Consider the following 12,817-nt stretch of genomic DNA (forward strand, 5'->3'; position numbering starts at 1 on the left):
ATAGCAAACAACAACAGGAGCTGTATTTCTATAAGTCAAGAGATTGCTTTCTTAATAGTTGCTCCCAAATTAAGAAATACCCTTCCTTGGGAGGTCATTTTTGCTCTCCTCCCTGCTGTATTTATATTTAATTTTTTTTAATTTTTTTATTGTAATCAGTCAGGAGATAAACTTTTAATGATGGGTATATCATTTTTATTTTAGTATGTTTGATTATCTTTAAATACTGCTGTTAATTTGATTTCAATTCTGTTTTGGGTTTTAACTTTTGCATCAACCATTTTTAATTGTGTTGTATGCTGGCTTGGATCCTGTATTGGTAGAAAGATAGATAATAAATAAAATAAAAACAATACATAATAAATAAATGTTGTCCTGCATCAAATACCTAGAAAGATATTTCTTCTTTCTGATTGCTCTAAACTGCAAACTGCTCTCACTCAATGACACATGCTCCGTTGTTGCTGCTGTTATTGTTGTCTTCAAGTCATTTCTGACCTATGGCAATCCTAAGGTGACCTTCTCACAGAGTTTTCTTGGCAAGATTTTTTCAGAATAGATTTGCCATTGCCTTCCTCTGAGCTTCCAATTGTTCTCTTAACCATTTACTCCCTATGAGCCGATCCTTCTGAATTGTTAGCTTGCAGTAAAATGGCCAGCCAGAAGCTTTAACAACATTTTCATTGTCTTACATCATTATCAGCTATTAACACTTTACCCCCTCGGGATCCAGCCGAAGGCATATTTCCTATCAAACCATGGAAAGAGGGAATACAACACCAGGGTCAAAGTGAGGAATGGGTGAGAATTACATTCAGCTTGCATTTTGGTAAGAACTGATCAAATTTGCACTTCCTGAATAAATCAATATGCAAAGCAGAACACAGTTATCCTTCAGTATTCACATTCCTCAGAATTTTGTAATGTCATTCTTCAAACACAAAGAAAGAAAAACATATTACGGAAGGGTTTTCCATAACAATGTGGATCTTACATAACAACATGTATAGCAATAGGAAAATGAACAGAAAAAAAAGGACATGGTCAGAGATAAACGTTGAGATTCACTTGTGTGCTACACATCCTCCTATTTGATGCCATTGGGTTGCCAGCATTGGATGAAATCCTGCTTCCCAGAATGGGGAGGGGAAGGAGGACTGAAATGGATTTCTAGTTGAGGTGCTGTGTGTATGTGGAAGCTGAAACCAGTGCTTCTGCTAAAACCTTTACTTCATTTAGTCTGTGGAGGACAACAGGAGATATTCGCTAGACTTGAATTCTATTGCATCATTCGCCACAGAGCTACTCATACTTGTCCCCTGCTCTCTCCCAGTAATTTCTTGAGTGCTATTTGACCTTTTCTTTTGATACTATCTCTTGTTTCATTTTGGATGGTCTCATCATGGGGTTTCCATGATAAACAATATTCAAAAAGAGGTTTACCATGCCTCCCTCTGTGCAGTACGAACAAGTGTTAGTTATGGTGCCAGTACTGATGTCTCTGAGAGATCCTCCTCCAGTGTCACTCTCACTATTGCTGTTGTTCAGTAACTGTTTTGGCACATTTAGTCTGGCTCATCAACAAAAGCCTGTCTGAAATGGGAGATTACCAGCAACAGTGCTGCCATCAGCATAGCCTCTTGCATCACAGGAACATGCAATTGCACCACCATGGAAAGGTGGTGCCATTGGTAGGTTGCAGTGAGTAATATGTGACAAACCATCCAATTTTAAGCCTAAAGCATTTTTCATAATTAGTTTTAAAACACAATATATAGTAAAGCCAAGTTAAATAATTTAAGTTTATGTGTATTGGTGACGTCTGTGTTGGAAACTGTTAAAAACAATGGGTTTTATGGTTTTCAAATGTCTACTTTTATTTGTAATTTGATAATACAGGAAGGTTAAATGGAAGCGAGGACTGTCCATTTACTAGGTAACTATGTCACAGAAATTGCAGAAAGCCATTCAAATTGTCCATTCCTTTGTTTTGCCATTTTCACATTAGTATTCCCACTAGTGCGTTGAAGTGTTCCCAGTACGTAGACAGTATAAACCTTATCATATCAGGTGGGATAATTTAGCACCACCATATTGTATTTTCAGATAGAATTATATCTCCAAGGTAGGTATTTGGGGGACATTGTCACCAGAAAAGTTGCAAATGATGTCCCTAAGGCTCAAATGTATATGACTGTAGACTTGTATAATGCAGTTTAACTGCATTGAACTGCATTATATTTTTCTAAACTGACCATATAATGCAGTTTCAAACAAACTGCCATGTATCTGTATTTATTTTTTAACTGACAAAATGGGAGGGACAACAATTGCTCCAAAAATCTACTGCATTTTTCATTGCTTTTGGTTCCAGCTAATGTAATATATTTGAATAAAAACATCCATGGGTGTTTTTTTTTTTTGTTTACCCATGACAGAGAGAAACTAGAGTGAGTGTTTGATGAGAAACAATCTCTTCTCTGTCCAAACTGAGAGAAACTAAAAATTAACTATAACTTCAAATCCCACAATACCACAATCTGCATGAAGAATATATTGTTTATTAAGATTCGCAACAATATAAAATTATATTGTCAGTGCACTACTAACATTTGGGATTCCCTGGGAGAGAAGACTTTGCTGAAGACTAAATCCATAGCTGCCCCATTGACACTTGGTGCTGTTTTCCAAATTTCCAAATAATTTTGTTTTGTTCTGGATGTGGTAAGTGGAAATGTTAAATTTGTTTACCCTTTACTGTAGGGAAACAAATGAACATTGATTAAACTGTATTGAGGATCAGCGTTCAGAGGTAAATTTCCATCCTGACATCATATGCCAAGTGAATGAATTAGGAAAATATGGCATAAAATGTTATAGTACTGATGATAAGGTGTCATAACCTCTGAATGGAGACATATAACAATAACAATAACAACAACAACTTTATTTTTATACTCTGCCATCATCTCCCTGAAGGGACTCAGGGTTTCTTACATGGGGACCATATAAGCCGCCCATTGCAATGTGGTGCCAGTAATGTTGAAATTATATTTTCATACTGGAAGAAATGTGGCGAAGGATCATTTTTTTTTCACTAACTTAGAGGGGCAGAAGGTCTGCTAACCAAAGATCTAACTTTTGTTGGCACCATTAAATAGAATGTGTCACATACCCCTTCCCTTACTACTGAATATAAAGCTTCAGATAAGGATAGCAGATAAGAAAACTACCAGATGGTACATCATGTTTGGAAAATTTGCATGCTAATATCAGTATTGAATGGCATTCTCAATTTGTCTGTAGACTATTTGGCATAATGCATAGCAGAAAGAACTGAGACAAAAAATGTTAGTTCAAAGCAAGGTTTTTGTTGTTCTGAACTGGACATAACAGTCGCTGCATGTTTGTTAGTTATGTTTTTGTCAAAAAAAAAAGACAGTGGGGTTGACAGCTAGTCATATATCTCATCTCATATGAACGTGTGTTTTCTAACTGGATGTTTGATTGCCATTGATTTTGCACCCACAAACACACCAGAGGATGAGGGGCATTTTTAAACTCAGGAACACACTGAAATTCCAGTAGGCACTCCAGGGATTACTTTATGAAATCTTTTTTATCTCCTTGTGTGAAACTTAACTACATGTAATACCTTGTTTGCTAAGGTTAGTTTATTTTTCATGTGTCATCTTGGCTCCTTCAGTGAGGTTATATGATCAGCTTAAAACAATGTTGAAATTTTTACTTCAAGGCAACCGAATAGCAAAGATTCTAAGAGCAAAATTGGTAGTAAAGGATTAATAGTGACATTAGATTAAAAAGCAAATGGTAGAGGATAATTGTGAAGAAACAATTTTTGAAAATGCACTGATGTACTGGTCTGATGAAACAGAATGTAGTTCTATCATCCCTCCAATAAACTCTGATAAAATAAGTGCTTGTAGCATAACAAATATAGAGGAAGTGAACAAGCAGTTATTTGCTTGTGTTTAGTGTCCTGTGCTATCCATCTGCTTTTGCAGTAGACCGAATTGTCAACTGTGGTACACCCATGCCATGTCCCCCCTCTCTCCTTAGAAGATAGCAAATGCTGATTTCCAAACAACCTCCCAAAATGTCTTGATTCTGAATACAGGCAGTCCCTGAATTACAAACATCTGACTTCAAAACAACTCATAGTTAAGAATAAGGGTGAGAGAAAAAGAAGGGAGAAATCTACCCCTGGGAGTGTTATCATGGGGAAAAGGTGTCTCTACTGAAGCTTTATCACCAATCTTTGTTCATACAACAAGCCAATTTTTTCAAAATGCAATTCTCACAGAGACAGAGAGTGTTGAAATCTTCTAAACAGGGCACAGGCATCAACACGAACACCCCAGGGGGGTAAACCCTTTGCTATTCTATCCAGAGAGAGAGAGAGAGAGAGAGGGAGAGAAGATAGATGATAGATAGATAGATAGATAGATAGATAGATAGATAGATAGATGGAGTTACACTTAAAACATGTACTTGTTCCAACTTACATATGAATTCAATTTAAGAATTGTCCCCAAGTTATCTTCTTTATAACTTGGGGACTGCCTGTATTCCACAAAGCTAGGCAATGAAAGAATAGACTAGTACAGATAAAGCTTTCAGTTGGCAGAAACCAAGCTAACCCAGATAACTACATCAACAGAATTGCATAGGAGCTAGATGAAAGGGTTTTTTTTTTTAATATCTGAGTTTTTCTAACATTCAAGAAAATCATGTGATTTAGTGTGTACAGTATAAGTATTTGGATTTATATTTACAAATATCATCTGTAGAGGTCAGATAGTCTAATGGAAACACTGCCATATAATGCAATTTGAAACTGCATTATATAGTAAGTGTCAAGTCATATAATGCAGTTTCACTGCATTTGACTGTGTAGGAGTCCCTGGTGGTGCAATGGGTTAGACCCTTGTGCCAGCAGGACTGCTGACCAAAAGGTCAGTGGTTCGAATCCAGGGAGCGGGGTTTGCTTCCGTCTGTCAGCTCCATCTTCTCATGCGAGGACATGAGAGAAGTCTCACACAGGATGGTAAAACATCTGGGTGTCAGCTAGGCAATGTCCTTGCAGACAGCCAATTCTCTCACACCAGAAGCAACCTGCAGTTTCTCAAGCTGCTCCTGACACGAAAAAAAAATTGAACTGCATTATACAAGTCTACACTGACCATATAATGTGATTTCAAACTGCATTATATGGCAGTGTAGATAGGGCCACATTGTTATAAAACATGGTAAAAATACCATTTTTTAAAACAATGTGTGTGTGTGAACATGAGAAATGTAGCTTTAAAAGATGCTCACATGTGCCATTTGTACAAAGAAAGATTCTGCATTCTTTCACAGAATTTCTGCAATTGCAGACAAGTGAAGGGCTTAATTCCCAACTACTGCTTCCAACTTTCATCCGATACATGTGTTTGCATCTGCATACAGTTTCATGCCTGCCTCCATTAATAAAGAAACCTGCTCCAGTATGAATGCAGCATTATTTTATTTTATGGCTATCCAAAAGTTCAGATACAGGGTATGGGTTGGAGATACTGAACTCTGAGGCCAAATAATAACTGTGTAAATAAGTGCTGATGATCACAGTTATAATGTATTGTTGAAGGCTTTCATGGCTGGAATCACTGGATTGTTGTAGGTCTTTTCAGGGTATATGGCCATGTTCTAGAGGCATTCTCTCCTGTCATTTCACCTGCATCTATGGCAAGCATCCTCAGAGGTACCTCACTACCTCTGGGGATGCTTGCCATGGATGCAGGCGAAATGTCAGGAGAGAATGCCTCTAGAACATGGCCATATAGCCTGAAAAGACCTACAACAACCCAGATTACAGTTATATTTTCAACACTGGCCATTTGCAAAACAATTGTTTCTGACAGCAAAGGAATCCCGGCATTAGAGAAAGGGATCTTTCAGCACCTTGGACACTGAGAAAAATAAGTTGATACCTTAAGTTTTCTTAGTCTACATCATCAGAGTCACTAGATTAACATGGTTATGTCTTTGAATCCTGGCATTAGTTAAGACAACTAACACATGTACTGTGATGTAGACTAGTGCATATATTAGTTGTACTGATTTCCCAGTTCAGTTGTTCTGTTTTCTCAGTTCTGGGTTCTGGAGACCGTTTGGAACCTGTTAATGAATGTCTCATTCGTATCTTCTTTTGACTTCCACTTATAACTCATTGTGACCTCCACTATCATAAAGGATCACTTGGACAAGTGTGTCCAGGGAAGTTGTTCTCCCATTGTTTCTTTATCTGTTTGCTATAAGTAATTTAATTTATGAAGACAAATTTCTATATGTTTATTATTTTGCATAGAGGCAGGTAGAAGGGCACTGCACATAGATGATGGGTTATAAAATTTTGGAGGACTGAATTTGCGGATAACACTATTTGACCCTTTGATAGGGTTGCCAAATTACTTACTGACATCTGAGGTTGTTGCAGCATCTGATAATTTGTGTGCCTTATTGTTATTAGTTAGTTATTATTTTCACTTGGTATCTGTAAGCAAGTACAGGACTAGTTTTGACAGCTGTAAAAGGATAGTATTGTAATCCAGTATGGCTAAGTTCCCATTCAACTGGAAATGTCAGCATGATGTTCTATTATTTCATTTTCTCATTACTGTCTGTCTTAAGTAAAATAAGTATAATAAATTCTATTTGGTAATAGTCATTTCTTGCCAATCTGGTTTTTACAAAATGTTATTGGGTTAAAACTAGTTTGAAGAATTCCTGTTGAACTCCTTAAGTCTCTGTCCAAGTCAAAACATATACATTTATATTGTAGGTCTCTACTATAGACAAAAAAATGCATTTCTGGTGGAAGCTGGCAGCATGTAAGGATGTGTTGTGGTCACTAAATTTTCTGTACAAAATGATACTTGTATTAAGTAAATGCTGCTGTCTTTTGGACCATTTTAGGTCCATTTCTATGGTGTGATTAAAGTTTTTGTCCTTTTCCAAGTGACTCATGAGTATGAGTCCTGATAATAAGGATACCATTAAGACAGGCATTTCTTACACCTACATTAAAACAGTATCATTGAGATCAAAACATAGGCATGCGACTAAAATAAGTTTTGACTTGTATGAAATCAAGTGAAACACACAAATATAGTCAATCACGACAGGAGAATTCATGGAAAGTTCTTTCAACTCTTGCTTCTTTAGCACAAATGGGATACAGCCCATTCTTTATATATTGCGGATGAGAATATTTTTGAACACTTGCAAGAGACCAGTGTCTAAAATTGGCATTGCGATTATATAATACCCAGTCAAGGATGACTGAATTTTGTTCCTTTACTTTTAGGTTCATAGTGTTGAGAAAATGCTTACAAGGAAACATGTATGGAATGAAGATTAACAAAGAAAAAAAATCATCAGACTACCTTAAAACTATCCCAGAACATTGTTGTTCTGTTCATACACATATTTGTTAGTGTAGATTTTGTGGCCTGGAGGACTAGCAGAAGCAAAATTGAGGATGCATCTGCATCTACATTGTAGAATCAATGCAGCTTGACACCACTTTGACTGCAATGGCTCAATGCTATAGAATCTTGAAAACTGTAGTTTTACAAGGTCTTTAGCCCTTTCTGCAAAAGATCCCTCAGCAGACTACATTTTCCAGGATTCCATAGCATAAAGTAAACCCTAAGCTAGGTAAGACATGCATTTGTACCAGTTCCATCCTAATCCAATTGCCATGGGGCGTCTTGGTATGAAGCCCAGTCTTTTTGTTGTGTTCACATGTAGAGCAAAGTGACAGAGATTTTTGAACATTTTTGTGTGGACATGAGTCGAGTTTATTTGCATAGGTGCATTGGGTTAATTTCACAGGAGACATAGACAGGCAAGAATGTACAGCTCACTATGATTTATGTTTGGTAATAAATAATGCTAACAAGCGCTAATTAGGATGATAAATTTGTGCTTGATATATAGTTAGAGTGAACACATCTTTATGTGTTGGGAATATTTTTTGTTGATTGTGTTTTTTGTATCTGAGCTATTAATGAAAACGCTCTTTGGATATTAAAGCTTGGTTGTGTGTATATTTTCTTTAGTAGCAGAAGTAGTATTCTCAGAAAAGATATTGAATATGATAAACACATGGCTATCAACATTTTCCAAATGTGATATATGTCAGAAAGAGATGTGGAAAACAGAGCTAGAGTTTCATATCATTAATTCCATTAGGACACATAGCTTAGGTATACATACGATGCGAATAAAAGCAGGTTTATTTCAAAAACTTTGCCTGCATTAGTTCTCTGCTGAAATGGAAGACAGATGAAATAAAGCATAGTGTTGCTTCTCCTGAGTGCACATTATGATAGTTAACTTCATTCTAACATGCCATTTGAATGAAGCATGCCAGGAAATGGGTGTGGTATTCCCAAATTGGGGGGATTTCAATTTTGTATCAATTATTCATAGAACCTTATGTGGGCAAAGAAATTGAAGTGCACTGCATTTCCTGAGTGCATAGTTCCCCACATTGACTTGAATAATGGACTAAGGATAGGACAGCATAAACAATGGCAACTTCTGGATTTTATCTATTATTTGTAATGTCATCTCATTAAGAGAGAGATTAGCTCCCAGGACATAATACTTTGCATTTGTAGAATTCATACAGAATTATGAATTCTTGTTGGTAGTTAAGTCACATAAATAATATTACATAAGATGTGCACTGATTTCAAACACACTTCACATGCAATAGCTAATTTTACCTTTTCATGGTTCAGACTTCCAAAAGAGCTGATTGGTGTTATCATCTGAACATCTGCAAGCACTGGAATATTGATCCTTGATAATAGAATGCATACCTGATTACACTGTTACATGTACAGAATAAGACATCTTGTGTAAACAATAGAGATGAAATGTTTTGTGTTCTTCGTCTTTGCAACAAGAATGCAGCATTCACTCCACTAACCACCTCATCACACATGGGGCTTTTGGTCCCTTACTCCGCTTTGGTCATGGAGCCTGCCGAACGCCAACACCTGACACAACCCATGGCTCTGCCCCATTCATGGTTGAAGTGGCGAGGAAGCACTCCTCATCAACAAGGAAAGATAAGTTGTCTTTTTGGGAGCTTCGATGAAGCTACCTGCATTTTTTGGCCCTTTTTGGCCCTTTCCCTCCTTTTTCACATTGCCACTCTTCCTCCCATCTGATGGGGGCAGGGACAGGGCACCAACACGCATTGTTCTGATTCTCCCAGTGGAGTGCTGTGAGGCACTATGTGCATCTTCCATTTCCCAATGAAACAGCATGTTTCTTCTTCCCTGAGCCTTGGTAAGGCAGTCCATCTTGCCTAGTCTCCCTTTTCAGTCAAGAAATAGATGAGAAAAATACTCTTTCTTTCCATTGCAAGGAACATTCCTAATTCTTCCTGGTTTGCTTAAAACTATAAGAAAGAAAACTGCACTGGAGCAATTTCTAGGCCTCGTCTACACAGACCATATAATATAGTTTCAAACTGCATTATATGGCAGTGTAGATGGGGCCCTAGCCTTGCAAAAAGCTCTGGTTTCTTTTGAAACCCATCATCAATACTCTGCATATTTTTCTGCTCCAAGCAAGCCCTTTTCACAGTAGTTTTGCTTCATGCTGAAATGTTCACTTTTTGTTGGAGAATCAGTATCAATTGTTATGTTAATACCAATACAGAAAAAAGGATCTGATCAGAGGACAAGAGAATTATGGAATCCAATATTTAACAATGCTAATGTATGATCTAGGGCAGGCATGAGCAAACTTTTTTGCCCTGGGGCCACCTTGTGGGCCTGGCCACCAGATAAGCTGGCAGAAGAGAAGGAGGGAGTGCGGATGGGGCTGGAAGGGGTGGGGGCTGGATGGGTTGGAGCCAGGCCATGAAGGGAGGACAGGGCTGGAAGGGGGCCCAAAGGGAGTGGAGGGAGGAGACCAAAGAGTTGCATCTGGCCCTGTGGGCCTGGGTTTCTGTCTCTCTCTCTCTCGCTCTCTCTCTCTCTCTCCCCCCCCCCCCCCCCAGTTCTCATCTGAGTGTGGGGAAGGCAACCTTCCTTCCCAAATTCAGGGGAGAAGGAGAAATACGCTACTGGCAAGAGGGCTCTAGCCAGGGATGTATTTCTCCCCCCAGGTTTCCTCTGAGTCTGGAGAAGGCAGGCTGCATTCTCCAGGCTCAGAAGAGAAGGAGATAACATGCTGCTGGGGAATGCTTTTGGCAGTGACATTTCTTTGCCTCAGCCCTCCTCTCAACCTGGGGACATGGCGGGCCACTGCACCCACATATTGAGAGGAGGGCTGAAGCAGGCAGGGGCCATAGGCAAGAGGCCAAAGGGCTGAGTCCAGCCCTGCGGGCCTGGGTTTGCCCATGCCTGATGTAGGGTCTTTTCTACTATACTGCTATTCACTTTGTGTGTCCTGATGTCTAGATCATAGAAAGGAATACAGGTGGGAAATTAGTATGAAGCCTTTGGCTTAGATGAGTCAGTGTGAACAGTTTGAAGCCTGTTGTCTTTTGCCTGGTCACCACCCTTCTATGTTCTTCATCTGAAGCTCCAGATCAAACTATTTACCTTGGAACCCTTGAACTCACATGTTTAGAGTTGAACAGCCTTTCAAAAGTCTCTTGCACTTGTGGAAGCCTTGGGCTGAAACAACAGGAAATGAGAGAAATCTACCCCCAGGAAGGAATATTTACTCCCGAAGGAGTTATCATGTGGAAAAAGTGTGTCCCCTGAGTTATCATGTGGAAAAAGTGTGTCCCCTGAAGCTTCATCACCAATCCTTGTTTTCACAACAACCCATTTTTTTTCAAAATCCAATTATCACAGGAACAGAAAGTGAGGGACACTAAAACAAACGCCACATTAGTGTTAACCCTTACTTATGTTCTCTCTCTCTCTCACACACACATATGGTTGAAGTTATACTTAAAAATGTAGCTGTTCCGACTTACAAATAAATTCAACTAAAGAACAAATCTACAGAAATTATCTTGTTTTAAATTTGGGGACTGGGTGCAATTATTTTCAGGATTGCTGCTGAAATCTTTCTGTGAAATGGCAAGAAATAGGCAGTCAACGTGCACCCAGGTTTGATAACCTAAAACCGAAGATGGCAGGCATAGGAACCTTTTGAACCATTTCATTGTTTTTTAATCTTTCTGTGTTTTATGAAGGGGTAGCCAATTTCTTCATACTTGTTATACTATTCATACTAAGCTGAATTCAATTCCAGTTATTGACCTTTCACTGACATTAAAGGCCCAGCATCCACTTAATCACTGATGCACGTCACTCACACTGATTTGTGGAGACATGTCATTCATGCTGAAAATAGATCATAGGATCTCAGCCCTAAGAGATTTGTTGCTTACTTCTTGCCTGTCTTCTGTTTTGATTCCATATATGGAGGTTTTACTGGTTTGGAAACTTAAATCTTTTGGGATCATATGATGGCTATTATATATATTCTTAATTTCACCATTGAGTTTCATTTGGCAGCATTGATTGGCTTTAATAGAAGCCATGGGTCTAATTCTCAGTGCGAAGATACAGTCCTGTAAAAGTGTTTCCCTGTTGTACATACTCCACATTGGGGTGCATATTGTTAGAATAGTTGCTTCAGCCAGTGTATAAAAGCACAGTATTGGATTTGGACAACACAGAGTACAGTCAAAATATACAGACACATGGCTTCAAAAAGGTGTATATCCTCAACCTAGCCTATTTTACAGGGTTGTTGCAAGGCTAAAATGAGGTGGGGCACAAGTGAATAACTTCGGTACATTGACACAAAGACCTGAAACAAAATAATAATAATAATAATAATAATAATAATAATAATAATAATAATAATATTTCTGCTAGCACAATATCCCCTGTGGTGCCATTCAGTTCTCTGGTCTGCATTGTATAGATTATCTAGCCATGATGTTGCTTTGTATGATATGGAAACGTTTACTTAAAGGGACCATCATCTGTGGATATTATTTTTTTTGGAACCTGCACTGTGTGATTTTGTAAAGTTCACCCAATTATTATGGCATATTATAAGGTATAGTGGCTAGCCATGCATTTCTTCATTTTGCCATAACATACATAACCTGCATATAAGATAATTTTAACAGACCAAGGCCTTTTTCAATATCTGTATATGATTGTCATTGCCTGCTTTTCTCTAAATGGGGTCAATTCAATTTCAGGTTTATCTTATAATAGCAATACCTATGTCCTCTCTCAAAAGAATTTGTGAAATGTTCTATCTTTCAGTGTATAATCCCTATTCTCACTGTCTTGGTAGCTAGTATGCAGCCAATATTAGAATATATAAGGAGCACATCTGCTTTAAGCTTTGCATTTTAAAAGCTATGTATGATATGCTAAAAATTGGGTCTTTTTTGAAAATGCATGTTCCAGGTGTTTTCAAGTAATGTTAAAAAAAACTTAGAGAGGGAGGAGTTGTTGGTTGTAGCATGCCTTCAAATATTTTCCAAGTTATGGTGACCCCATCACAGGGGTGTGTGTGTGTGTGCATGTGCAAAATTTATTCAGAGAGGGTTTGCTTTTTCTTTCCTCTAAGGCTGAGAGTATGTGACTTAATACAGTTATTTTCATTAGTAGTTTGGCATTTTGTTGCTATGTTCCTGTCAATCCATCATTGTGAATTTTTAAGTATATAATAATTCCAATAGACTCAACGTTTGATTTTAGCCACCAAGAACAGAAGAAATAAATACTTGGTGGAAATTCAGATA

The 12,817-nt window shown here is 38.0% G+C and overlaps 1 protein-coding gene across 16 annotated transcripts in view; it reads left to right on the forward strand.

The window, feature by feature from the left end:
* Positions 1-12,817, forward strand: part of MYT1L (myelin transcription factor 1 like) — a 367,019-nt gene that overhangs the window by 51,627 nt on the left and 302,575 nt on the right. The gene's annotated exons all lie outside the window — the stretch shown is intronic.

The sequence above is a fragment of the Anolis sagrei genome, chromosome 1 (assembly GCF_037176765.1).
Source record: "Anolis sagrei isolate rAnoSag1 chromosome 1, rAnoSag1.mat, whole genome shotgun sequence".
In the NCBI taxonomy this organism is placed as follows: domain Eukaryota; kingdom Metazoa; phylum Chordata; class Lepidosauria; order Squamata; family Dactyloidae; genus Anolis; species Anolis sagrei.